Raw genomic sequence first — 26,724 nt, 5'->3', positions numbered from 1 at the left:
TCAGAGTCTTTTCATAATAGTGATCTCATGTGGAATACAGAGGGACTCCTTCAACAGCTCACAGGAAAACAGCTGTGTGATTCACAGGAAGGTAGGTCCTTTTAAGTTTAAAACGGAGTTATGTTGGTGGTGGGTGATTTGTTCTGAACGTAAATCTGGGATTGTTCCTAGATTATTAATTCCTCAATGACAGATGTTTTTGTGTTTCTCTCAGCAAGGGGCAAAAGTGCTAAACGAGAGTCACAAGACTGCCAGGTTTAAGCATTATTAGCTTGACTCACTCAGTGTCACCACTGTCAGCTGGATACAATGGGTAACACCTCTTCTTATATGACAGTCTTGTTTTGGGATTGAGACAATGCAATGGAGATTAACATGCAAGACAGAAAGTCCTATGTACAATGATGTGTTTTATCTGCTGGGACTGGGATGCAGTAGACTTTTGACAACTTTTGTCCACACACGGATTTCAGAGAGGATGTTTCTTTGTTGTGTCCTGTCAACATATATGAGACAAACTGCAGATTCCTCTTAAGGGAGCTGAACATTAATTCATTGATAGCCCACTTTTTTTTTTCCAACACAGTGAGGCACAGTATTATTGTAGGGTATAATAAATTCCTCCTCAAAGATTTTAGCCTGTAAAGTGTTAAGTACAATGAGTTCTGAGATCCTCTCCAAAGAACCAATGTATCTGTATGTTCATCTCCCCTGTTCTTTGTTCTTCATTTTAAAGTTTAACTTCCTCATTCTCTTTGTCTCCTTGCCCCTAGTTTCAGCAAGCAACCCCCTCCTAACCTATATCACCTGCTCCATTCTGAGTCACCCCTGGTCACCTGCTCTGACCTGAGTCTTCTGAGTCACCTCTTCTGTAACTGTCCTTTCCACCAAACTACTCACCCTGCCACTCCAGGTCGTACCTCTACTCTCTTTAAAATAGCCAGTTGGAATTAGCTTAGACTGTGTGGTCCAACCCTAGCCAATAGGGGAACAACACAGCAGTAGGGGTTACCTGCATCAGGGATAAGAACCCCTTCTCCTCCCTTGTTCAGGTGTGCTCTGGCCATTACTCCATTCACGAATGGCACCCTTCTATAGAAGTAAAAATTGCCTTGCTGAGAAAATTAAATTTATGTTCAAGTGCTATTTCTTTTGTGGCACTGCAAATTTGTTTCTAACACTATTTTCTCTAGCTAAAAGAAAGAATAGTCTGAAGTATCGTTACTGCACAAGGGAATCTGCTGCCTCTTGTATCTATGCAAAGTTTTACTTTGCCTTCTGATATGCCGATTGATGTCTAAAAGTTCTTTTCATCTTATTTATTAATGATTTTGTCAAAACTACCTGAAAGTGCATATTCTAAGATATGCAATTGTATCCATTATAACTAGATGGATGATAAAGTCTCATTAAGAGAGACAATTGAAAACATGCTGTCTGGTGTGATAAATACTCTTTTTTTGGAGGCAAGCATTAGCACTGAATTCTTTTTAGGTCTTTTTAGTTTTTTTTCTTTTGCTTAATTTCTGTTAAATAGTGAAATTCTGCTATACATAAAGTATATATTGTAATACGCCTCTCTTCAGGAACCTCTTGCCTACTTCCTTAGCATCTAAAACTATTTCCACCAAAAAGATCAATTGAGATGAGAACATTAATTTATTTAGGGGGATGTATGTCAATGTTGCTCTCATATTAGGTGCTACTATATACTACTGCTTAGGATCATCAAAAAGTGAATTAATAATACTGTAGTTAATATGGAATTTTAGATTCCACCTAAAAACAAAATCTGTTATTTATTGAGAGTTTACAGTGTGCCAGGCTCTAGAACCTAAATAGATAACCTCACTTAACCCATTTATCAACCCTATTAAAGGTAAAGAAAGAGAATTATACAGGTTGTATTTGACTTAAGGTCAAATACATTAAAAAAATTATTATTGCCATTTAAAAAATAGATTTAGGGGAACAAATGCATTTTTGCTACATGGATATATTGTGTAGTGGTGAAGTCTCGGCTTTTGGTGTACCCATCACCTGAATAGTTTACACTATACCCAATAGGTAATTTCTCATCCCTCACACCCCCACCCTCCCACCTTTTGTAGTTTCCAATGCGTATTATTCCACTTGTATGTTCATGTGTGTACACACTGTTTAGTTCCCACTTATAAGGGAGAAAATGTAGTATTTGACTTTCTGTTTGTGAGTTATTTCACTTAAGGTAATGGCCTCCAATTCCATCTATGTTACTGCAAAAGACGCAATTTCTTTTTATGGCTGAGTAGTATATTCCATTGTGTATATGTACCACATTTTCTTTATCCAGCATCCATTGATAGACATTTAGATTAATTCCGTGACTTTGCTATTGTAAATACTGCTGCAATAAACATACATGTGCAGGGGTCTTTTTTTTTTTTTTTTTTTTTTTTTTTTTTGAGATGGAGTCTTGCTCTGTTGCCAGGCTGGAGTGCAGTGGTGCAATCTCAGTTCACTGCAACCTCCGCCTCCCACATTCAAGCGATTCTCCTGCCTCAGCCTCCCAAGTAGCTGGGACTACAGGCACATGCCACAATGCCCAGCTAATTTTTGTATTTTTAGTAGAGATGGGGTTTTACCATGTTGGCCAGGATGGTGTTGATTTCTTGACCTTGTGATCCACCTGCCTTAGCTTCCCAAAGTGCTGGGATTGCAGCTGTGAGCCACCATGCCCAGCCAGGGGTCTTTTTAATACAATGATTTAGTTTCTTTTGGGTAGATACCCATAGTGGGATTGTTGGATCACATGGTAATTCTATTTTTAGTTCTTTGAGAAATCTCCACTGTTTTCCATAGGGGTTGAACTAATTTACGTTCTCACTGACAGTGTATAAGCATTCCCTTTTCTCCTCAACCTCACCAATATCTGTTGTTTTTTGACTTTTTAATAGTAGCCATTCTGAGTGGTTTAAATTGGTGTGTCACTGTGGTTTTAATTTGTGTTTCTCTGATGATGAGTGATGTTGAGCATTTTTTCATATGTTTGTTGCTGCTTGTATGTCTCCTTTTGAAAAATTTCTGATTGCATTCTTTGCCCACTAGAGTAGAAGGTCCCCAAGCCTCAGACCATGGACTGGTCCATGGCCTGTTAGGAATCAGGCTGCACAGCAGGAGGTGAGTGGCCGGCAAGCAAGCGAAGCTTCATCTGTATTTACAGCTGCTCCCCATCACTCACATTACCTCCTGAGCTCCGCCTCCTGTCGGATCAGCAGTGGCATTATATTCTCTTAGGAGCATGAACCCTATTGTGAACTGTGCATGCAAAGGATCTAGGTTGCACGCTGCTTATGAGAATCTAATGCCTGATGATCTGTCACTGTCTTCCATCACCCACAGATGAGACCATCTAGTTGCAGGAAAACAAGCTCAGCACTCCCACTGATTCTACATTATGGTGAGTTGTATAATTGTTTCATTATATATATTACGATGTATTAATAATAAAGTGCACACTAGATGTAATGTGCTTGAATAATCCCCAAACCATCGCTTACTGCCCTGGTCCATGGAAAAATTGTCTTCCACGAAACCAGTCCCTGGTGCCAAAAAGACTGGGGACTACTGCACTAGAGAATTAACATCGATTTGAATCCAGGACTGAATCTTAAGAATGGCCTTTTAACCTAGTGGTTTCAATCCTGGCTGTACAGGAGAATTACCCAAGACACTTTAGGAAAATTTTCAGGTCTGGGTAACATACCCTGAAATTATGAATTGATTTTAGATGAGGCACGTGATTCCAACATGCAGTAAGGGTTAAAACTACAGATTAATTAATGCCTTTGATTCCCTCAAATTGATGACAGATAGGAAATACTGTCCACTTTTTCCTCCTCTCTGTGTCATCATTTCAGCAATTATGAAGAGAGCTGCAGTCGATGCTTTTTTTTCTGATTCCCACATGTAGTCTATGCGTTAGAAGGAGCTTGTTAGCAAATTGTACAAGTAGAGCAGTAGCAAAGAAATCCATTGAACATAAGATAACAAAAATCATATTATTTGAACTTAATACTTATTAACCTAAGTAGATACAGTAAGTAAAAATTTTAGCAAGCCAGAGGCTGGTATGAACTTCTATCAATTTTCTCGGTGAGGATTAATTTAAAAAATATATAAAGTCGATTGTCATTACTTTAACTTAAGCTAAACCTTGCTTAAAACATCTGCTAGAGAATTAACAGGACCATCCTTTCGGAGTTGCTCAAGATTGGCTGAAGGAAGCAAAGCTACATTTCTTCGTAAGAGTATTAAGATGTGTCATTCCAGTGGTTTTAGAGCTCAGCATATCTAATCCACAAAAGCACCTGAATAAGGAATGTTTGATTTGCCTCTCTGTCCTCAATGTTCTGTTATCTCAAGTTATTTGTTTTCCTGATATGTTAAAATGCTCACACTGTTTTAACCCCCACAAATAGATACGTGAATTTGTAGAATATGAAATTTTATCCTGATTTTCATGTGGAGTGAATGGTTTATCTACCACATGAGAAATATGCCTGACAGAATTTTCTTGCTTCTGCTACTGCATACTTACTGACTCTTGTCTGGTAGACTTATTTGTTCTTACTTATGAATTAAGTCTGCCCAGAGTTTGAACCTCGTGTTGTACTGGGCAGGGAATAGAGTCCTTGCCTTAGGGAAGAAAGTACTCTTTTTATGCCTCGGTTCCTTTTTTCAGGTGTCCTGGGTGCTGCTACCTGGTACCTAGTGGCAGAACCCCATGCCATGGTTCATGTGGGTCCCAGAACCCTGAGACGAATTGGAAACCCATCATCATTCTTTCTTTCCCTTCGGTTCTTACAGGCTTTGGATATCTGTACGAATTCCTGACCCTACCACCCCATTCCCAACCTCGTTAACTAGATTCAAGGTCCAGATGTCTTCTGGATTCCACTAGCCAATGAACTCGCATCATTCGTGTTTTTCTCTGTATTATTGACCATCTTATCCAGACTCCTAATACCTGCAAGGGCTTCCCTCCCCCACAACACCCACCTTACTAATTGGATTCATAGTACTAGAGAACCCAAGGCTGGCCTATTAGGGAGACAAGTTTTCTGATAACTGTCAACTCTGGCATTTTTGTTGATAATATTTTCAACGCTGAGGTGACATATGTTTACATTCTAAGGTTATAATCTCTGGCTTCTACTTACATAACATAAAGGGAATAGATTTCTAACAGCAGCAAAGTTACTATAAATTTTTTATTAGAAATTCTTGATCATTTTGTAATTACCTTTTAGCCCAGTGTAATTAATTTTTTCATTACATTTCTTTGTTCAAAATCAAGAGATCAAAAGTAAAAGAAAAAATAATATTAAGAGTGAAGCAACATGACACAAAAGATATATTAAAGTGTAATCAAAGCATTTTAATTTAAAAAATGACTTTTTAAGGCCTAATTTTAGCTTTTTCATTTTACCAGGCCACATTGTGATAATTATTTTAGACGCCACGTCACAGGTCAAGTATAACAAAAAATACCAAGTGCTTATTTAATAATTCATTCAGAAGTATATAAACGTCTAACATAAAGCTCAAGCTTTTCTCTGTGGTTCCACCTCTTAAAAAATAAATTTATCCCAAACGTCTATAAAATCTGTTCTTTCCACTTTCTTCCTTGACCCAACATAGAAAAATGGGTTGCTTCTTTTTTTTTTTTTTTGGTAGAAAATACTGTGAAAAGCCAGGTAATATAATATAAACTGAAAGTTTTTGCTGCCTAAGTTTTTCTTAGTAATGGAATTTGGTTTCTGTATATTGCTTTTCAGCACATTTTGTGTTTACAAATTTTGGGGATTTGAAGGAAATAATACATTTATATTTTCCATCATATTTCTCATTCCCCCCCCCCCTTTTCTGGGAAATTTCTATGACTTCATAACTTTTTAAATTATTATAATTATTATTTTGGAGAAGAGACAATTATTGTGTGCTGACTTTTTAGTTCTTGTTTTAGAGATACAATTTTTAATGCATCTGCAAAAATTAGTTAAAAAATTTTTAAAGTAGTGAATGCTTTTTGCCTTTTTGCTTTTTTGTTTCTGTTTTGGGGGCTAGTTATTTTCTTTCGTTGGGTTGCTTGTCATCAAGAGGGCCTTAAAGTTCCCCTCAGCTTGACTCAACTTTAGACATGCTTCTTGCCTTTAGGCATGCTTCTTGCCTTTAGGCCTCTAAACTCACTTTTCTTACTGCATTTACTTTAGAAAACTAGCAATTATAAATTCTTTCCCTGTCCCTTTGAGATGCAAATCTTTAAAAAAGCTTCATATCACTTTTATAACCCAGGACTGTTCCTCTCAAGAACCTGGGAGCCAGCCCTTTGAAATGTAATCATCAAGAAAGATAGTGCCCCTATCTCCCAGTCTCAGTGGTTGGGGAAGAGTCTAATTCTGATAGACACCTTGCTCCAAGTTGTAAAACCACCTCTTGTCATGAAGATAGAACAGGATGTTTACCTTTTCTCTGGGTAAGGTCAATTAGCAACACAGATCCCTCTATCCCAGCTCTCCTGCACCCTTTGTTTTAGTAATGTTGAGTTCAGACTAAGCTGAGCTCTCTCCCCTATTGCAATATCCTTGAATAAAGTCTTCCTTACTTGTTTAACATGATCTGGTGCTATTTTCGCATTGACAAACTGTTTTTTAATCAGTATATTGTTAAAACCAGCTTTAATTGAGGTATCACTTATATACCATAAATAGCATTTATCCACCTTCAGTGTCAAATTTAATGTTTTTAAATAATTTCCCAACTTTGTGCAGGCAGCCTGCACCACAATTCAGTTTTAGAACATTTTTATCATCCCCAAACAGGTCCCTTTTTCCAATTTCCAGTCAATCTATGATAGTCTATTATTTTTATGCTTTTGTTTTTCTTTATATGTCGGGGAATTCTTGGTTGTTATTTTTTACTTAAATGGGAAGAGGTAATATTCCAGGTACCTGGTGTGGATTTCATTTGTCTTGCTTCCCTGACTGGGAAGTCTGATGGACAGTTCTCTGTAAGTGGGTAGGGCTTGTCACCTGGCAAGGTTTTCTTCAGGTTGAGCAGGTGGGAAGCCAGCTATAAAGTTGTAGGACTTGAAATGCTTTCTTTTGGTCATCAGCACTTTGTACTAGCAACATCTAGTTTTTCCCAGGAAAATGTTCATTTTTAACATCAATTGTTCTTTTACCTGGGATATAGAAGGATGTGTGTGTGTGTGTGTGTGTGTGTGTGTGTGTGTGTGAGAGAGAGAGAGAGAGAGAGAGAGAGAGAGAGAGAGAGAGAAAACCATGGGTAAGAACAGGTAAGAACTGGTACAATTGTTCTGAGGACATAATTTCAATTACTTCACCTGTTTTCAGTCTAACTTTATGCTCACAGCTGATCAGTGGTTGCACCAGGAAAATCAGCTACCACCTCTATGCAACTCCCTTTCACATATATTTGATCTGAGACCTTCAGATCTTTTCCCCCACTCATTTGTTTGTTTTTGTTTTATTTTATTAATGTTAATTGAGCAATAAAAATTGTATTTATTTTTCATGGACACATACTGCTTTGAAATATGTACACTTTTTTTTTTTTTTTTTTTTGAGACGGAGTCTCGCTCTGTCGCCCAGGCTGGAGTGCAGTGGCGCAATCTCAGCTCACTGCAAGCTCCGCCTCCCGGGTTCACACCATTCTCCGGCCTCAGCCTCCCGAGTAGCTGGGACTACAGGTGCCCGCCACTGCGCCCGGCTAATTTTTTCTATTTTTAGTAGAGACGGAGTTTCACCATGGTCTCGATCTCCTGACCTTGTGGTCCGCCCGCCTCGGCCTTCCAAAGTGCTGGGATTACAGGCGTGAGCCACCGCGCCCGGCCAATATGTACACTTTTAAATACATGTATACAATATAATGTATACATTGTAAAATGGCTAAATTGAGCTAATACGCATAAGCATTACCTCACATACTTTCATTTGTTTTTTGTGGTGAGAACACTTAAAATCTGCTTTTTTGGCAACTTTCAAAATTAAAAAAAAATCAATCAATACTCTTCATTCTACCCCATCTTCCAGAAGTGTGTAAAAATCTCCAGCCTGTGGATGCGGCCACCTGTTTTCTTTACTGTCATAATTTACTTTTTTATATTCCTTTACTGTAACTTTAGAATTTTCTCAAGAAAGTCAGGAGGCAACTGCATGTATTACTACAGTAAGAATTAAAGAAAGAGGAAAGAAACACGAAAGGTGGCTTGCCAGTCAAGACAGGTTTATTTTGGAGAAAACAAACCTGAGAGGAGCTTCTTGCCAAGGTAGGTCAGAGGCACACTCTTTTACAGACTGAGAGTTTTTAAGGCTGCAGGGTGGGAGAGTTTATCATAGGCTTGGACTGCTTCTGTGTCCCTTTGTTGTGCTTCTTTGGGAGAGGGAGTTGTGTGTCTGTTCCCATACACTTTTCTGCAGCTGCAGGCATACCCCTGAGTCTGCTTTTAGCTTCCCTATTTCAGTGCACCTGAAAGGAAAGGAATGTGCTTATTAAGGCCCACTGTTTTGCTGGGGTCCATTGTATGAGGGTGAAGTTTGGCAGTTACTCAAGAGACTTTCCCCCACCTCCCTCTGTGCCCGAGCTGTCTTATCTGTGTTTTACTGTCTGTTCTTTCTGGCTGCTTGTAGTTAGAAGAGAAGTGATATCCTTGTAATGCATGAGACTAGAAAGGGAGCTATAACTTAAAGTGGTGGTGTTTGTCCAAGATGACGGTTCTCCTGCTCTGTCAACTACCATCTTGAATTGCAGCTCAGTTTTCTTATAAGAAATAATACCAAAGTTGGATTGTAGTTATTTCAGTAGAACTATATCTGTCCAGTAATATAGTGGCTAGGCAGTTTGCTGAAAGAATGAAAAAAATACAAATACATTTCCTTAAAAGCATGGCAGAGATGACAAGATAATACAAAATTTTAGGGCCAAAGTCTAATTGAAGACAGAAACCCAGGGAGATAAGCATAGCAATAGAGTTGTTTTTGCCATAAGGGGACTTGCCAAAACCTTGATTTTTCTAATCTAGTAGAGTATGGGATCAAAAGAACAGAATTCCCTCAAAAGACAAAGACCAGAGTTCTCCTAAGTTGAGGAGTTTGATAGGAGAACTCCAGAAAGCTGAACTCAAATGGCATTTGCCTCATTCTGTGAGGAACAAGAGGAAAATCTCCCTTTCTACCTTCCCTACCTTAAAGAGATTATAGGAATTTCGTCTTGATGCTTTAAAGAGTGGGAGTGGGATAGGAAATTCAACTGAAGACTTGTAACTGTAAGCCAGCATGGATTTGGTATCCAAAGATGTATATTTTGGATTGTTCATAAAATCCCAAATCATACATTTATTTTATTTCATTGATTCTATCATGCATTTAATCCTCCCTGCCCCTACATTTTAACATCAAAATGTACCTGAGGATCAATGACATCTTAGATTCAGTGAAATACTAGAGTGTAAAATTTCGTGGTGCAGGTGTAGGCAAACCTTATCTGGAGTAGTACAACTTCATCATCATCTCAGAGAATTCCCACAAATAATTTTTCAGGAAAATGAGTAGCTCCCTATAAACAATTACTGACCATACAAAAAATGAAGTATACTACGTGTGGTAGCCAGCAGAACAAAACAGCCAGGAGGAACATATTCTTTAAATTCATTAGGCTATTAGAAATTGACAGATTAAAAGAGGAAGACACTTTTGATAAGTATGTTTAAATAAATGATAGACAAGTCTGAGAATATCTTCAGATAGGAAATTATATGTATAAAGACCTAACAGTTTGAAAATGAGTCAAGTAGATAATCCATAAATGATGTGAATTTCTAAATTTACATAGAGTAGTGGTTTTCATTTTCCCCTTAATGATGAGAAAATGAGATGGTTATGTTTCCCATTCTGTATATTTGTGACTTCCTAAATTTACGGTACAAGATCTGAGGATTTTTGCCTTTTGAAGACAACTTTTCTATACATTTCATGTATGTTAGTAACTGTAACAAAATCCCTCTCTGTAGAAGGCTTTATTATTTCTTACTCTTCTGTGGAAAAAAATACTTTATATATTTTAGGGTCATATCTTCACTGTGGGCTGTTTTGCTCATTTTTCTGTATTCTTATCTACCTCTGAAGTATGAAAAATGACCTTGTGACTTGTTAGTTGAGATTCTGGGAAGCATTGTTTCTTCCGTAAAGGAAATATTGTTGACTAAGCATAATATAGATTATACTCTGCCTATGTTATACATAGACCCTCAACCCACTAACCTAGAAATGTGCACACATTGCATGGGAGGTGATATTCATAGCTGCGCTTTGAGGATGGTGCTGGTAGCACCACTGGTTATAACATAAAAATAAAGGAGGCTTCTTCTCATGGGTGTCAGTTTTCTTCATTTGAAACTCCAGCCCTAGAGAATTCATGCCTTTGTACAAAAATGTGAGTTGTTGATACACTGGCTGTTAGGTAGATTCAGTATAGAACAATTATGCACCTATTGTACTGCTGGTGTTTTAGTAGCAGCATTTTGCATATGAACTATAGCACTTCAAAGAAATCGTTTTGATTTACTTTCATTTCTGACTCCTTTTGTACTTGCAAATAATACAAAAAATGAGAAATCTCTGAAAATTTGTTTTTGTCATCAAGGACATTTCTACATGTTGTATTTTGCAGAAATAACTTTTTACACAAATCTGTTTCTGTAGAGGCAAACATCTTTGTAATCTTCTTTCAGTTGAGGGATATGATTTGTTTTCATACCTTCCCTGTCAGTAACTGCTCCAGCATAACAGTATGAGTCAAAATCATTCCCTGAAACTCTTTTTTTTCCCCCTTAGGCATTGATGGGTGAATGTGAAAATTGTACAACTCTGATGGCTGCTAAATCTCTTTGCCTTTCTAAATGACAAGGGATAAATGGAATTTGTTTTTCCCTTAATTTGACAGCATTTCCTTGTCAAAGGGTTCCTTCTTAGATAATTTGATAATTAGGTGACAATTACAGCAGATTTTTAAAAAATTTTCTTCGGGAATTTCCGAAGTTTCAAAGTCATGTCATCCACCATAATCACATAAAGACACATAAAGTGGCTGGGAGAATGAAGGATGGATGAGCTATTATAGCTCATTAATACTATGCTTTATATCCAATCAACTGAAGCCACAAGGCCAAAGATAGACATTGCTGCTTACATGAATATTTGTGAAGATGGAATACCCTAAATCAGGGTTTATCAACAGTGGTGCTACTGACATTTTGGACTGGATGCTTCTTCATTTTGGGAAGCTATCTTGTCCACTGTGGGATGTTTAGCAGCATTCCTGGCCTCTAACCAATAGATTCCCTCATTTGTGACACTCAAAAAGCTTCTGGACATTGCCAAATATTCCCAGGGGTGGGGGTGAGGGGACAAAAATTGTGCCTGGTTGAGAACCACTGCTCTATGTCACTGTCATCAATCCTGGTCTTATGTAAGCTTGGGAAGAGAGACACAGAGAGACATCAAGAACAATAGTCCATGTGATTTTAGTGGGCCCGGCTGAGATCAATGACTTCCTGATGTGTCAGCTTCATCTTGTTATATCTTTTGTGCTAACAAATTTCTCGTTTCCTCCTGTAGTTTTCTGTTTCCTTTGAAGGGAAGCAGAATTTTTTAACAACAGAAAGTGAAGTAGCGAGGTTTTTTATTTTTTTTCTTTGAGAGGGAGTCTCCCTTTGTCCCCCAGGCTGGAGTGCAGTGGGGCCATCTCAGCTCACTTTAAGCTGCGCCTCCCGGGTTTACGCCATTCTCCTGCCTCAGCCTCCTGAGTAGCTGGGACTACAGGCGCCCGCCACCACGCCCTGCTAATTTTTTGTATTTTTAGTAGAGATGGGGTTTCACCGTGTTAGCCAGGATGGTCTTGATGTCCTGACCTCATGATCCGCCCGCCTTGGCTTCCCAAAGTGCTGGGATTACAGGCGTGAGAAGCAGCGAAGTTTTGAGGGTTGCTCTTCATTTAATTGTGAGTCAAAGAGGCAGCATAGAGAGGAAATGTGAAGGTTAAGAGCTAAGGATGTGGATTCTGGAGCCAGACTGCCTAGTTTGGAAGCCAGCTCCCCACGTTAGCTGGCTGATCTTGGCAAAGCATTCACATTTCCCTTGCCTCTACTAATAACACAGGGATAATGACAGAGTCAGTTTAAGGAGTTGTTGTGAGGACTAAATGGGATAATATGTATAAAATGCTTAGTGCATAGAAATGGTAGTAGATAAGTATTAAAGGAGATAAAAAGGTATATTTCCAGAAGAAAAAGGATACTTAAGTTGATTAGGAATTTTGTAGTCTGTAACTTCATTAACATAATCAACCCATTCCACATTAACAAGCTCTTTGACAATGACTGATTTAATGTTACCATTATAGCAAAGGTGCATCACAAATGAAGTTTGATGTGCCTTAAGTGAATCCACGATTCTTAAAACACAAAAAAAGTGATTACTTACAGTTTCCTGATGTAAAATAGTTGACTCATAAATGGAAGTTAGTCCTATCCTCAAACACAATTAGATAAGGATTATGATTGAAAATTTGTCTTCACTTGCTGTAACCATCAAACCTGCACTGTATCTTAGTCTTAACCCAGAGATGACAAATACTTTTTAGGCCCGGATGCAGGCAGGTGAGCCCCAAAGTGGAATTTAGCTCATGAGTGTACTTGGTTTTGCCCAGGAAAGAATTCAAGGACAAGACAGAGGTGGAAGAAAACAGCTTTACTTCAGAGGCAGTGCTACAGCTCTAGCAGTGGGTTCTATGGCTGCTCTTGCAGGGCAGGGTTACCCTTTAGGCAGACACTATCAACTCAGGGCAGTTTTACAGTCATATTTATATACACTCTTAATTGCATGCAGATTAAGGAGTGGTTTATGCAGAAATTTCTAAGGAAGGGGTAGCACCTTTGGGTCATTGGGTCATTGCCTCAGAAAGAGGTGAGAACCATGGGGTGTTGCCATGGCAACAGTAAATTGACATGGCACACTGTTGGACATCTCTGATCGAAAGCTGCTTTGCGCAGACCCTATTTTAGCTAGTCCTCAATCTGTTCCGTGTCCAAGCCCCACCCCTGGAGTCAAATCCCACCTACTACCTCAGCCCTTGCATTTATTAGGTTGGTACAAAGGTTATTGTAGTTTTTGCCATTCATAGCAAAAACCGCAATTACTTTTGCAGCAACCTATAGTTACAAGTATCTGGCCAGGACATCCAAACCAAAGGAACACAGCACACATATCTGAAAGCTAGAGGGGGCCATCCTGCGGGAGGATCAAGTAAAGAACACACACAAAGAAGACTTAACTAACAATCACTCGAATCGTGAGTCCACTGAAGTTCTTCTTATTCCGGGCTAGAAGCACATAGAGAAATTCAGTTATAACATGAAGCACCATTTAACTGCAGCAATATAATAGTTTTGCAGTTTAGGTTTAAAAAATAGGTAGACAGCAAGTTTTTATTATTTTCGACTATTGTAAATACAGATACTTGGGATTCATAGAATTGGCAACGAGGCCTGGACTCCTGTTGGAAGCAGGAATTCATACTGACTTCCATTCTTTTTCTAAAAGAAGTTATAAAAAGCCCAAGGGAAGTCAGATCTATAGCGAATATTATGTGAATATTATTATTTTTTATAGCAACAGTAAGTAACTTCCACTTTAAGATCCTGATGGTGGTATATGATTTTAAAGTATGAAGGAAATATAAATGTCTAAAATATTTCAGACCTTAAGGGGATGAATGAAAAGAAGTTTGTGTGTGGTGTATATTGAGTCAAGTTTAGGTGGAAAACAAACGCATCAAGACCTCTGCAAGGATCTTCCTGTGGCATGAATCACACAGTGGGGAGCTTACCTGGGCACCTTTCTTAAGGTATGCCACGTGTCTGTGATAGGAGTGCCTGCTGCGTTGGCTTTTGTTCAGTTAATCCTCTAAAATGATTTCAAAGGGGCTTCTGAATTTTTTTTTTAATTTTTTTGAGACAGGTTCTTGCTCTGTTGCCCAGGCTGGAGCGCAGTGGCATGATCTCTGCTGACTGCAACCTCCATATCCTATGCTCAAGTGATCCTCCAACCTTGGCCTCCCAAGTAACTGGAACCACAGGTGTGCACCACCATGCCCAACTAATTTTTGTATTTTTTGTAGAGACAGGGTTTTTCCATGCCGTCCATTCTATTCTCAAACTTCTGTGCTCAAGCGATTCTCCCACCTCGGCCTTCCAAAGTACTGGGTTTACAGACCTGATATTTTTAAAGACAACAGAAAAGTATAGGTTCGGGAGAATTAAACATGTACTAACAGAAAAGTATTACACAATTACTAGTTTATTAAACAATTAGCTATATACACATTTGCTATGAGTTGTACTTTACAAAATTAGTTGAGTCTAAAAAACATATACATATATATTTATTTTTCTCTAAATGAAACTAAATATCCACGCTCGCCTTTCTTGCTGTCTTCAAATTAGTGGAAAACTCAACGTGAGTCATTTTAGTGCACATTCTCTCTCTTATGATGGTTACGTGTTAATCCACACATACCTCTGAGGAGGTGTGAGTTTACTGGGAACACAGGGGAATGCTTCTAACTGTCATCCCCCCCAAATGCCCTCTGTAGATTCTTGAAGGTGAACAATTTCACTGCTGCTGTGCCAGGCAGGGCATATGGGTTCTCTGAGACTGGGGCCCTGGTGTGCAGGGTCCAGCCCCAGGATCCTATATTACTCTTCTGTGTCTTACATTTTTCTCTTAGGACATTTATCCTAACACAGGGTGTTTTTATTTTCTCTGTATGCAATACCCTGCTGTTAATTATTACATAAGTCTTTATGAATCACACTTTATAGCTTTAACTCCCCAGGTTCCTAATTGGTTACTAAAGGTTTGTTCCTCAGTGCAGACTCTGAAAATGCCATCTGCACTGCCAGTTACCAGCTATGGCTGTGCTCTCTAAAATCTCTCTTAGCTTTGTCTAACCTTTTCTTTACACTAGCAGTAAGAGGTTGTTACAGATAGGGTTGGATTTTTGGCAGGAAAAGGACAGCTTCCAGGCTAAGAAATACCTGAAAAAATTCACCCTGTGTGCCAAAGTCATTTCTTTTGGATGCCTCCAGTGTCAGGCCATTCAGAACCATTGTGGTGGAAGCAGCCACATTCATTGCTTTATATGTTCTCTGGACGATATTCAAATGAACAGAACAAAGCTGTATGAAGAAAATCCAGGGTTCAGTCTTCTGTTTACCAAAAAGACTTGAATGACAGATGTCTACATTTTCCTACTTTTTCTTTTGGCAGTATTTTATTATTTTCTCTCAACACGTTTTTTGTTTGTTTTTACTTAAATCTTCAGTCTCTTATACATTTTCTCAAGGGTATAGCCTAGTCTGTTTCCTTCACTTAAAAGAGTATGAAGTTGGCCGGGTGTTGTCGCTCACCCCTGTAATCCCAGCACTTTGAGAGGCCAAGGCAGGCAGATCACTTGAGGTCAGGAGTTTGAGACCAGCCTGACCAACATGGTGAAACCCCGTCTCTACTAAAAATACAAAAATTAGCCAGGCATGGTGGTAGGTGCCTGTAGTCCCAGCTACTCAGGAGGCCAAAGCTGGAGAATTCCTTGAATCCGGGAGGCGGAGGTTGCAGTGAGCTGAGGCTGTGACACTACACTCCAGCCTGAGTGACAGAGTGAGAACCTGTCTCAAAAAAAAAAAAAAAAAAAAAAAAAGGTATGAAGTTGTATGTGTTTGATCTCTTGAGTGACTGCATTGCAATGAATGTTGAAATAGGCTGCTATTTAAATCTTAATTCATATCCCTTGCAGGGGAATGGAGTAGCTCAATGAATTAAAGTTTAAACTTATAATGAAAGACTATTCACTTAACAAATACCACACCAGCACAAGATGACGCAAAACTAGGCCATTTAGTTTGCAATGTGCTCATTTTCATATTAGAACACCTCTACTTAAACACAAATTATTATGCTGATAAATATCAATCGTTAAAGAGGCCACCTTACCTTCTACTGTAGTAAGCTTATTATCATATATAGCACCTGAAATACTTGAGGTCATGTTTTCATTGAAACACATATACATGGGTTTTTCTGGTTTTTTTTTTATTATTATACTTTAGGTTCTAGGGTACATGTGCACAATGTGCAGGTTCGTTACATATGTACACATGTGCCATGTTGGTGTGCTGCACCCATTAACTTGTCATTTATATTAGGTATATCCTATTTCTCCACATCCTCTCGGGTTTTTCTGTTTTAAAATAAAAGTTGGTCATAGTCTTCAGAGTGTATATTTGTAATAAAATGTATTGAATCTGGAAAACGTTATTTAATGAAAAGTCAATATCATTTAAACATAGAAACAAATTTTATTATACTTGTTGAATTAATGCCTTCAGAATCTAAGAGAACCACATTTAGTTGGTACATCCTCTTTAGTTTCTGTTTATCTTGAGTTTACTGATTTTGTCTGAAACAGAATGAAATATCATTATCTGAAGTACATAAAACAAGCATCTTTAAAAAATGAAACTTAGCTATCATTTCAAAATATTTTAGTCTTCACTTGAACCATTGAATGAGAATCAACAGGTTTTTTAAGGCAACAACCATGAATACTTTTAAAACTTTGGAGACTCAGTTGTTTGAGTTTTCATAGATAATATGACTAATCTAGATTCTGATTTAACCCAATCTTACTTTAGTGGCAAATTAAGAATCTTTCTATTGAAAACCACCTGACCATCTGGAACATTTTTACTGCTATCAGGTAAATCGTCTTCAAAATGAGGACTGGATTTTGTTAAAAAGGGAACCAGATGACTTCAGACTGCAAACCCTCTCTTAAGAACATTTTGTTTTCTTTTTCCTGATAAAGTCACTTTTGTAACTCTCTTAAGGACATTTCATAAGCAATAGCACATGGCCTCCTTTTGAGCGCTGCTCTAAGGATGGTTCAGTGAGACTTTTGATGACAATTAGGTTGATACCTAGAATTCACAGTGAGAGGAAGTTCTAATACATTTTGAAACTCCCAAGATATGTTCTTGACTGCCTTTAAGCACCTGAAATTACTATATAAGTTTTACCACTTCATCTAATATGAAGATATTTGGTGCATCTGTAGAACTTTTGAAGGTCCTTTTGTCTCCAGTATCATTATTCATGGATCAAGGATTTAAAATAATGTGAATTGAATGAGTCAACAGTCATGCTGTTGTGTGTGCTTCAGGCTATCCTCTGTTTGGCAGATTTTTAGGCGTCATCCAAAGCAGCTCGCCAGCAGCACCTTTTACTTGAACCCCATTGTCACCCACCATGACCCAAGAAAATGCCTTGGCTAATGAGATTATATCATAATGTGTTACAGAATTTACAGTATCAAATTCCTATATAAATGCAAACTATAACATCTGTGTAAAAGTAGATGGTCAGAATTGAAATATTTGTTCATATATACTGGCCTTTGCACTGTCTGCAATTCTCTGTTCCCAGGCACACAATCTATTGGAATTGCATACAGGAATGATTGCCTCCTCTCTTGTATGATTTTTGTCGATTTTGATGAGGTTTGCATGATTTTTCCAAACCATACAGTGACTTGGAAGCTCGGGGGAGATCTCTCATGATATTCTTTCTGCCTCCACCATAAGACTTGGCATGTGGTTGCTGTTCAGTAAGTAGTTACCAAATAGTAGAATAAAGAGCTTTTCCAAGGAAGCAAGTTTCACCAATTCAATACATTGGAAAGCAAGAATTGTATCTTTTGCTTCAAATTTTTAAAAAGTTTTAAATAGTTTTCAACACCTACTTAAACCCTGGCTATCTCACAGTACTTTTATTTCATTGAGCAGTCATTAGATAGTGTTGAAGCATCTACTATATTGCAAGTCCCTTGCCAGGTTCCCCAAGTGCAAAGATGAGTGGCATGTAATCTCTGAATACAAAGCTCTCTGACCAATAGGGAAAAGACACATGAAAACCATTATAGAATGAGCTATGGTGTAACAGCACGCACAGTGCTATAGGTTTGCAGAGGAGAGTGTATTAAATAGTGCTTGGCCTTGTGGATAGGGATGAACCAGATAGTAAGGGATAACTTAAGACAGATTCTTTGATGAAGGATGTTGAAGAATGTTCCAAGTGGACAAGGGAATGATCCTCCAGGCAGATAAAGTGGCTTTTATAGAGGTACAGGGGATTGAAAGACCTTAATTTGGAATTGAAGCATTTGGATGGGCTGTGGGAAGCTGCTGCTGGAAAGAACAGCTTCATCATGATAGATTTTATATGTTGTAGTAAGTTTGGAATTATTTTTACAGGCAGTGAACAAGGCTTCATATTAATTTTATAGGTCCATTATGTGCAAATTTCCTTGAAGGCTTAAGTGAAGGTATGTATGTATGTATGTATGTGTGTGTATGTATGTATATATTGAGACAGATTCTCACTCTGTCGCCTAGGCTGGAGTGCAGTAGCATGATCTTGACTCACTGCAACATCCACCTCCCAGGTTCAAGCGATTCTTTTGCCTCAGCCTCCTGGGTGGCTGGGGTTACAGGCGCACATCACTATGCCTAGCTAATTTTTTGTATTTTTAGTAAAGACAGGGTTTCACCATGTTGGTCAGGCTGGTCTTGAACTCCTGACCTCATGATCCGCCCACCTCGGCCTCCCAAAGTGCTGGGACTACAGGCGTGAGCAACCATGCCTGGCCAATATTTTTATTTTTGACAATGTGTTTCAGAATGAGAGAATCTGAGATTATGTATTTAAGTTTATATATTTTCAGACTACATGAATAATGGATAGATTACTAATTTCACAATATTTCTGGTCTTTCAGCGAGTACATGAAAAAGACTTTTTTAATCTAAGAATTGCATGCTTTTCTGAAAAACATGTTATGTGAGCCATGAACTTTTATGTTATAACTACTGCAGCTGTTGTGAGCATATATGCTAGATGTTAGTGTAGCAATTGAAAAGTAATTTAGGTAAAAATAAACATTTCATTCATTTACAAACCTTATGAGAACACTGATTTTATCTTATTTAGATCAAATATATGTTCTTTTCAATATGGTGAAAGTACAACAGGGATCATAATCAAACTCCTTTTTGTACTTTTAAAAGCTGTAAATCAGAAAAGGTTAAAGGAATTCATAGTTTTTCTCCTTTGTTTGTCAAGGTTGCTGTTGATATTTACTCCAAAGTGGCCAATAGAATTAATGTCCTACAAAGTTTCAGAGTTTACTGTCTTTTTGCATTTGGACTCAATCAGAGTGTTGTACTTTGTTTATTTGCTTTGCTCTTATTTATTTCTCATAACTTTATTGGGACATAATCCTCATAACATTCAATTCACCAACTTAAATTGTATAATTTGATGTTTTAAAATATATTCATAGAGTTGTACAATCATCACTAGAATAAATTTTAGAACATTTTGTCACCCTAAAAAGAAACCTCATATCCATTACCAGTCACTCCTCACTCACCTCTATTCTTACCTACTTCCTCATCCCTAGGCAACAGCTAACCTGTTTTCTGTATCCATAGATTTGATTCTGGATGTTTCATATAAAGGCAATCATACAACGTATAGTCTTCTGACTCCTTTCACTTAGCATAATGTTTTCAAGGTTCATTTATGTTGTGGCGCATATCAACACTTCATTCCTCTTTGTGGCTGAATAATATCCTATTATAAGGCTATATCACTTTTTGTTTATTCATTTGTCAGTTAAGAGAGTGACAAAGTGGATTGTTTTCACATTTCGGGTATTACAAATTATGTTACTATGAACATTTGTGTATGAATTTTTGTGTGGATATATGTTTGGTTTCTCTTGACTATATACTTAGGAAAGAAACTTTTGGTTCATATGGTAACTCCCTGTTTAGTATTTTGAGAAACTGCCAAACTGTTTTCCAAAGGAGTTGGATTTGATTTATTTTAACATTATCTTACATCTACTTTGAATAAGAATTTGAGTCAACTTGATACAGATACTTGAGTTTGGCATTGTGAGTCCTCTCTGAGCCTTCAAGACAATCACATTTCTTCAGCTTCCTCTGTGTGTTCTGCATCAGACAGATGATTAGAATAACTGGAGGGTTTGTCTTGTCTTATGTGCCGGAATTTGGCTGTCTGTGACTTTCATTACAAGGTGGTTCTTTAGTTACTTGAGGTCCTGCCAGACCTTGTTGCCTTAGTGTGTTCAGCTGCCTTCAGGTAGTGAGAGTTGGCTCTATCCAAGCAAGGATTTCAGGCTGATAAAATGAAGTTTGTTCGTATGAGGCCACACATGCATTGATTCTTCCCTGTAAAGTTACGAGTTAAGGATGATTCATTGACAAGTGTGGGTATCCTGGGATAGTCTATGGCTTGATTTGTCTGTATACTATGGTGCTATATGAATAGATGTATAAAAAATTGAGGGTTATTGATAAGTGTAGCAAATACCTGGTCTCTTAGCTTTAGCTAAGAGACCCATGTGTTCTAGATCACCTCACCCTGAGCAGTGGAGAGCATGCCAGAGAACTTTCTCTGGACTGAATAAAATCTGTGCAGCGATAAGGGAGGCGGACAGAACAGTGATGTGTGTTATGCACTGAGATGTTACAGAGACTAGCTGCCTTAAGCAATCTAGAGAGCTCTGAAACATTGGAAATAATTTTTCTTCATACACCACAAAGACCTCTGCAGGCTTTGATACCTAAAGACCTCTGCAGGTCCAGTGTGGAAAACTTCTTCCTCTCGTGCAATCCTCTGAACAACATGAGGCATTAGAGACCTGGTGACAGCTGTTCTAAACAGTTAATAAAAGCCACGTGGGGCTACTACCAAAATGAGGAGCTGCTGATGGGAACAACTAGCCTCTAGGGAGAACATTCTCTAAAACTGCCTCTAGTATCAATTGGGAAAGAACTAATTTTCTATGGTGTCTCCCAGTCTCTGACAACTGAGTATGAGTAGCTCGAAGAAAAAAGTGGCCAACTACTTCTCATAATTGCCAACCTCACATTTGACTGTTATTTTATTTCTTGTCTTTTTTGTGTACTAAGAATAAAGAGTTTATAATCTCTTTCCAAAAAATATGCATGGATTCTGGTCCTCTCGGAGGGACCTGGTGTTATTAACCATCTCTCAGACATCTGGTGATAAGTGCAGTTCAGAAGGAAAATACCATATGAAAATATAGTTTCTATATCAAAACTCTAAAACTTATTTAAATCATTTTAGAAATTATAAAATAATTTAAAAACAAGGAATAGAGATAAATTTCTCACACTTGCAAGTATTTTTGTTCTACATTGATTGATGTGTTTGTTATATGGCAGCTTCTTGTAACATTTTGTCAAGCCATGTTGCTGTCAAAAATGGTCTTTCTTTATAATGAGAAAAAATAGCTTTCTATTATAGAGCGTTCCTGCCTCATATTATAATCAGCAGGGAGATCATGGGATTTGGAGTTTGTCAGATCGGAGTTGGAATTCCATTCCAGCACAGATTAATTTTGGAGCTTGAACAAGATGCTTATCTTCTTTAAACCACACTTTCCTCAGTTTATAAACATAGATAATACCTATCTTGGGAAAATTTCATCTGATGGAGCATGTTATTCTGGTGGCCAAGAGTTTGATTTGTTTTTCTTTTTTTTTTTTTTTTTTTTTTTTTGAGACGGAGTCTCACGCTGTTGCCCAGGCTGGAGTGCAGTGGCGCGATCTAGGCTCACTGCAAGCTCCGCCTCCCGGGTTCCCGCCATTCTCCTGCCTCAGCCTCCTGAGTAGCTGGGACTACAGGCGCCCGCCACCGCGCCCGGCTAATTTTTTGTATTTTTAATAGAGACGGGGTTTCACTGTGGTCTCGATCTCCTGACCTTGTGATCCGCCCGCCTCGGCCTCCCAAAGTGCTGGGATTACAGGCTTGAGCCACCGCACCCGGCCTGATTTGTTTTTCATCTAGAATCATCAGCTAGGAAGCCTAATTTTTAAAATCAATATTTGTTTAGAGCAGCGGTCCTCAATTTGGGATGACTCCACTTCTGAAGGTACAATTGACAAAACCTGGAGACAGTTTTGGTTGTCACAACTTAGGGTGGGGGTGCTGCTGTGCTACTGAAAACTAGTGGGGTAGAGGCCAGGGATGCTGCTAAATATTCTACGATGCACAGGATCACTCCCTCCCCCCCTTAACAGAGACTCATCTGGCCCTAAATTTCAATAGTGCTGAACTTGAGAAACCTGGTTTAGAGGAAGGAAAAAAAATGATGCTCCCACTATGAGAAATCCTTCATAAAGGAAAAAATATTGATGTGGCAAATATCACTCTTAAGAGATTATGGTGAGGAACAAGAGAATTGCAACATGTAAATATTGGGTTTTAAGTATTTAAACCATCTGAGGAAGATAAAAATTGCTAATATTCAAAAGTATAAAAACGTCTGGAAAGATATGTTCTGAAAATGTACTTATGTGAAGTGAAGCTTGACCCTATATATGTCGTTATGAGTGGAGAAATGCAAAGCAAAACAGCAGTTTAGACGCCATGCAAGACTGCGTTTCAGTCCCATCTTCAATGCTTGTTATCTGTGTGACGTTGGAGGAATGACTAAACCTGTCTGAGCCTTGGTCCCTGCACTCTAAAATATAAGTAATAATACTTGCCTTCAAAGGTTCTGAATTATCTATTTCTTCCTTTCTTTCTTTTTTTTCTTTTTAGATGGAGTCTAACTCTGTCGCACAGGCTGGAGTGCAGTGGCACAATCTCGGCTCACTGTAGCCTCTGCCTCCCGGGTTCAAGCTATTCTCCCGCCTCAGCCTCCTGAGTAGCAGGGATTACAGGCACGTGACACCATACCCAGCTAATTTTTTATTTCTAGTAGAGATGGGGATTCGCCATGTTAGCCAGGTTGGTCTTGAACTCCTGACCTCAGGTGATCTGCCCACCTTGACCTCACAAAGTGCTGGGATTATAGAAGTGAGCCACCATGCCCAGCCTGAATTTTCTATTTCTATTAGGATTAACTAGATGATAAGGTGTCTAAAACATTGTGTGGATCAGTCAATTTCAGTTTTTATTCCCATGATGAAGTTTGGCAATTAGAGTTGTAGATATGAAAGTTATTTTTAATAATAACTTTTTTAAATTATGGGAAGAAAATGGCAGAGGATAGCGGAACCAGGTATTAAGATTCTCTATGAATTTTTAGATTTAAATAGTTTTACTAGCTCATTTGTGCACATGGCACACACAAAAAGAACAAATTACATTCAGTAAAGAGCAAGTCTATCTCCTACTCTTTCCGTTTGTCTCCTGATTCTTTTTCTGGAGGCAATTTCTGTTTCCAGCTTCTTATGTATTCTTACATGAGAGGAATCCTTGATATTCTGGCCCAAAATTGAGGAAAGTGTACAGTCTTTAGGAGACCCTGTGGACCAAGGACAAGGAAACTCAGGTAGGAGAAAGATGAAACTTATAGGTCTGGATCTCAGGGAGTAAAACTGAGAGTCCTGAATAGGAACCAGGATAAAGACAAAACAGAACGGAGGAAAGAGCATTTCTAGAAGACAGGCATTAGGTTATCAGCTTAGCTGTTGGAAGAGTGAGGGGAAAAACTTTAGAGACAAAAATTACATCCAGAAGTCAAATAATTGTCTGTGGTTCAAAAAAGAATATAATATCAGCAATGGCTAGGCTGAAGATGGAGCATAATAGAACAAAAAGAAAAGGTTACTCTCAGGGCCTGGGTTTGCACTAAAATGAAATAATAAGTCAGGCACGGTGGCTCATGCCTGTAATCCCAGCACTTTGGGAGGCCGAGGTGGGTGGATCACCTGAGGTCAGGAGTTCAAGACCAGCCTGACCAACATGAAACCCCGTCTCTCCTAAAAATACAAAAAAATTAGCCAGGCATGGTGGCATGTGCCTGTGATTGCAGCTACTTGGGAGGCTGAAGCAGGAGAATTGCTTGAGCCCAGGAAGCAGAGGTTGCAGTGAGCCGAGATTACACCATTGCACTCCAGCCTGAGCAACAAGAATGAAACTCCATCTCAAAGAAAAAAAAAAGAAATAATAATATGCATGAGTATGAAGGGAAAAATTAATGACTTTGTACATCTGCCAAGCCAGCTGAGGAGTATAAAAATGTATTTGGGATTTACCCCAAGAGTATATAATGAATATCCTGAAATGTCTGTGAATGGTACTGACACTGAACTATGGTTACATAGCAGTTGCCAGAGCAGGGAAGGTGATAGAAACAGAGAAAATTTAAAAAGTCTTCCTCCTCTATGCCCATAGCTGATAGCAGAGAAGAGTAATCCTGAGAATCGTTAGGGATGGAAACGATGTGGCCCCCACCCTGCCAGCCTTAGCTTCACAAACTAGAGGACTCTTGATAGCATAGGAGAACCTATGTGGATTCATGACAATGACTTACTATTGAGATTCTGTAAGAGAAAGCATGAGATTAACTTGATTTTTTTTTCTTTTTTAGATGTGGGGTCTTGTTATGTTGTCCAGACCTGACAGCAGTGGCTATTTGCAGGTGTGATCAGCACACTATGACCTGGAACTCCTGGCCTCCAGTGACCCTCCTGCCTCAGCCTCTCAAGTAGCTGGGACTACAGACTCCTGATACCATATCCGGCTGAACCTGATTTTATATTCCAATGGCTGACAAACTATTTAACTCCTCTGGACCACAGATCCACCCACCTAATTTTTGCCAGTTTGTATGCAAAAGAACAACTTATCATTTTTTATTTTCAAGCCACTTCCCTCCAGCCATGTACGTTAAACCCATTTCAAAATAAACTTTGTCAAGAAAGCTTACCTACTTTCTAGACTCTAGACCAAAGGTGTTTCCCCTCAACTTCCAGGCTTGAAATCTGTTATTTTCACTCTTCTTGTTGCTTCAATTCTTTCCTTCCTCCAAATATAATTTGTTAATCCTTTCTTTACAATACTTTTCTCATTCATTGCTACAATGTAGCTCCTACAACTTATGCAAAATCCTATAACCTTCATGCTTGAACTCTTAATAGCTCCCTTGTTGGCATTCTGCCTTCATCCACATCTTTCTCCTCCAGTCCACTGTCTACCTCAGTCTGTTGCACACAATTTGTGTCTATAGTGACATTATTCCTTTTTCATGAAATATGTCTACCTGCTTTGTTCAGCTAGTGATATCATACTCAATGTTTTGGCAACCACTTCCTCTGAGTGACCTCCCTTATCTCCTCAGGCAGATTTGATGCCTGCCTCAATATCTAATATCTTACCAATATCCTACCACTATATACTCTGTTGATATAGTGGTAAGGTTCATACACATATTTTGTATATGTGTATACTACTACTATAGTTTATATCCATAAAACTAAGATGATATTTCTTATGTGGTATGATAAGGTATGGTATGGTAAGGTAAAGGTATAAAATAAATGTAATGTTATTTATCTTTTATCTATTTTTCACACTAAGCTATGAGCACCTGGAAGGTAAGGACCATGTATTTTTAACTTGGTACGCAAAAACCATGGTATGGTACATTGTACATATACACAATAAAAAATTATGTGACCTGGTTCAAGGTGACAGACCAGATGCAGCTGGGATGTGCCTTTTTCATGCACAGGAACCAAAATATCAAGTGATAGGGTTTGGCTGTGTCTTCACCTAAATCTCATCTTGAATTCCCATGTGTTGGGGGAGGGACCCAATGAGAGGTAATTGAATCATGGGGGGCAGGTCTTTATTGCTGTTCTCACAGTAGTGAATAAGTCACATGAGATCTTATAGTTTTAAAAAGGGGAGTTCCCCTGAACAAGCTCTCTCTTCACCTGTTGCCATCCATGTAAGACGTGACTTACTCCTCCTTGCCTTCTGCCATGATTGTGAGGCCTCCCCAGCCATGTGGAACTGTAAGTCCATTAAACTTCCTTTTCTTCCCAGTCTCAGTTATGTCTTTATCAGCAGCATGAAAACAGACTAAAACATTGAATAAATCATAGTTGGAAAAGATCTTTTGAGAGAAAATACTACAATTCAATACAGAGGAAATGGAAGACACTGTGATTGAAGAGGGAAGAAGTGGGGCTGCCTGCTAGGCAAGGACTGGCCCCCTGGATACAAAGAAGGGGTGAGTGAAGAAACCCTGGGGCACTGTGTTCCTGCCCTCTGAGATCCTAGCTACAAGAGAGTTCTAAGACCCCTAAAAATTTTTCTGGCAGTGGGAGCTCTCTGGAAACCACAGAGACACTGCTTGAACTTGCATGGAGTACTGGGCAACTGCAGCAAAATGTGACTCTGGGCACCCACCCCTGCTCTGTGTCTGACTCCAAGCAGCTGCAACTGCTGCTCTCTGCCATGCTGGGGAGTGAATGGGGCCTGGGCATGCTCATGTGCCCTAAAGACAAGCTCTACTTCCAGTGCCAAGGGACTGAGATGCATCCAAGTCACATGCCCCATGTCTGCTGGTCCCTCCTAAGACTGCCTGCCTGGCTATTCTCATACAGGACAGCCCACAGTATAGCTGCTATTGTTCTCCCTCCCTGAACTCAGTGTTTTGCTGGTGGTCTGGAAGCAGTTCACCCCTCCCTATTTCAGCC

General features: G+C 38.8%; 1 long non-coding RNA gene across 1 annotated transcript; it reads left to right on the top strand.

Annotated features, from left to right (window-relative positions):
* On the top strand, window positions 1-25,400 carry LOC126955700 (uncharacterized). Its single transcript, XR_007726047.1, has 3 exons — window positions 1-91; window positions 3,382-3,439; window positions 24,609-25,400. It is a non-coding gene; the product is annotated as an uncharacterized LOC126955700 (long non-coding RNA).
* Window positions 25,401-26,724: the final 1,324 nt, after the last annotated feature.

Source organism: Macaca thibetana, chromosome 5 (assembly GCF_024542745.1).
Source record: "Macaca thibetana thibetana isolate TM-01 chromosome 5, ASM2454274v1, whole genome shotgun sequence".
Taxonomy (NCBI): Eukaryota; Metazoa; Chordata; class Mammalia; order Primates; family Cercopithecidae; genus Macaca; species Macaca thibetana.
Note: the sequence above shows the minus strand (reverse complement) of the source record. Positions and strands in the feature narration are given on the sequence as shown.